Below are 3,156 nucleotides of genomic sequence, written 5' to 3' on the forward strand. Positions count from 1 at the left end.
GTGATGTGTGAATACATCACAACAATACCGCGTTGGTCGGCACCCACCAGGTTGAAGGTCGGCGGCCATAGTGTTGGCTTGCTCAATTTCCGCCAAGTCTCCTCGGGAAGTACATTCACCCCAGACCCTCCATCTATGATGGTGTCGGTGAGGATCGTACCCAATATCCCCATTTCCACTGTTAAGTTTTAGTGATTAGATTAAGTAGAGATAATTTAAACACAAATGCACAAAATTTACCCTGGGAAAACCTTCCTCTTGAAGGTGAAAAACCCAACAAAGAGGTTCCTTTATATATATATATATATATATATATATATATATATATTGATAGACAAGATGTCTTTACAATGAATCTGCTCCACTTCTTGAAGCTATATGATGGTATAGATTCTCCTAGACTGCTGTATACAATTCGTAGTGTAGTATTAATGCCAAGAGATGATCTATCTAATCAATCAGATTTCAATATAAATTTATATGTCTTAAAGATGAGAGCACGCTTTTGCACAAGGAGTTGATCTGTAGAAGAAGAACACGAACTGCTAAAGGATGATATCAAATTGTTGAAGGATGATAATATGATATGTTGAAATTATCTATTATCTAATTGCCTTGGAAGTGAGAAGTGAATTAAACTTTATACCCATATTAAGTGTGCTTCCAAACAACACGATCATTCCAATAGTCGGCTTCTTATAAACCATCATTTCTCTTTATCTTTATTAGAAATCGGTTATAATACAATTGATACATCTTCCAAGGTGGTGGAACATACATTAGTTATCTTTTAGTTAACAAACTAATTCATTCTAAATATGAAAGTCGACAATGTATAAAAGTCGAACAATTAAATGTGTAAGGCTAAAAGGCCCTTCACACATTTGATGGCAAAGTTGGGTCTTGTAGGATATGGCTGAAGCTATCCATCAACACTCCCTCTTAGCCAGGGAGGAATCCTTCTCGATATTTGAGTCACATAGTGACATCCACCATAGCTACTTTCAGAGAGTGAATAAGCACATGTGCTAAGTCACAGAGTCGCTCACATGACATCCACCATACCTACTCACAGAGGCTGGAACAAGGACTGATACCTCAAACTTTTCTCATTGAGAAGAATGCGTAACAAGGGTTGATACCTCAAACTTCTCTCACAGAGAAGAATGTATAAAAAGGGCTTGCACCTCAAACTTCTCTCACAGAGAAGAATGCATTATAATACATATCAAGTAATTACTGATGCTGAGACTCCCTCTCAACAAGGGCTTCATTCTCCACAACTCCAAGCTTGTCTCGAAAATACAAAAACTTCACTTTTGCAAGAGGCTTGGTGAGAGTGTCAATTGTGTGTTCCTTAGTACAAATGTATCTCAACTGAACAACATTCCTCTATACCATATCTTTGATATAGTGGTACTGAATCTCAACATGCTTTGTTCTATCATGGAATACTGGTTGACTGAAAGCTTCACGCAACTTTCGTTATCACAATGAATGGTAGTACTCTCCAATGATTGTCCAAACAATCTTGCAAGGAGCTTACAAAGCCACAGTACTTCGCGTGTAGCTACACATGCTGCAATGTATTCTGCCTCTGTAGTGCTTAGAGCTACAGAAGACTGCTTCCTTCTATACCAGGAAATCATAGTAGATCCCAAGCTGAAGCAGCAACCAAAGGTGCTCTTCCGATTAGTAACACTCCCTGCCCAATTAGAATCAAAATATCCTTCAAGTATCAGGTCTACACTGGAAGAGTATTTCAAGCCATATCCAATTGTGCCACGCATGTATCTCAAGATATTCTTGGCTGCAACTAGATGTATCTGTCTATGTTCACTCATGAATTGGCTAAATGCACTCACGACATAGAAAATATCTAGTCTAGTGTTAACTAGATACATCAAGGACCCAATCAACCGCTTGTACATAGTAGGGTCCACAAGATCTGAACTAGTTGCAGCTTCCCTCAATTTCTTCAAGTTAGTTTCCATTGGTGTAGACATAGATTTACAATCTGACATTCCAAATCTCTTCAAGATATCGATGGTGTATTTTCCTTGACTTAGGATAATCTCCTTGGGCCTCTGCCAAACTTCCAACCCTAGAAAGAAGTGCATGAGTCCTAAGTCCTTCATCTCGAATTCTAAAGTCAAATCCTCCTTGCACCTATCAATGAGATGATCTTCTCCTATGACAAATAGGTCATCAACATAAAGTACCAAGATCAACATATCACTATTGAATACCTTGAAGTATAGGTCTAGATTAGCATCATTCTTGCAGAAACCTAAACCCACCAAGTATATGTCAATTCTTTCATACCAAGCTCGAGGAGCCCGTTTAAGACCATATAGGGATTTCTTCAATTTACACACATGAGAATATTTCCCATGAATCATGAACCCCTCAGGTTGCTCGATGTAGACCTCTTCTTCAATCACACCATTGAGAAAAGCAGTCTTCACATCTATTTGATGCAACTTCTATCCCTTAGCTGCTGCAATAGCAATGATGGTTCTAATGGAAGTATAGCGAGCAACAGGAGCAAATGTTTCTTCATAGTCTATTCCCTCTTGTTGAGAGAAGCCACAAGCCACAAATCTAGCCTTGTACTTTTCAATGCTTAATCTTGTACAACCACTTGGAAGATACAACAAACTTCCCTTTCGATCTAGGCACAATATCCAACACATCATTCTTGAGAATGGATTGACATTCCTCATCCATTGCATCTTTCTAAACTTGTTGTTTTGAGGCTTCCTCTATGCTAGAAGGTTCAGACTCAATAAGATTACACATCAATGCAACATAATTAGAGAATCTCTATGGTCTTTTACTTTCTTTGAATGTGCCTCTAGGAGCGGCAAACAATTTTGCTTCCCGCAAAGTGTTTCTTGCCCAAAGAGGTCTCTTTCGAGACACAACAATATCTCTAGGCCCATCAGTGTGATCCAAAGGTTCAATTGGATCATCATTCATATTAGGTTCTTTAGTCTCCCACTGAATCTCAGGAGCATGATCAACATCCATGTCTTGAGGAGTCTCATCATCTATCTTCGTGTATGAACCCTTTGATTTCCTGAATGCAACATCTTCCTCAAATGTGACATCCCTGCTTACTTCTATTTGCATCTAACCAGGGATGTAAATACG

Source organism: Cryptomeria japonica, chromosome 11 (assembly GCF_030272615.1).
Source record: "Cryptomeria japonica chromosome 11, Sugi_1.0, whole genome shotgun sequence".
NCBI lineage: Eukaryota > Viridiplantae > Streptophyta > Pinopsida > Cupressales > Cupressaceae > Cryptomeria > Cryptomeria japonica.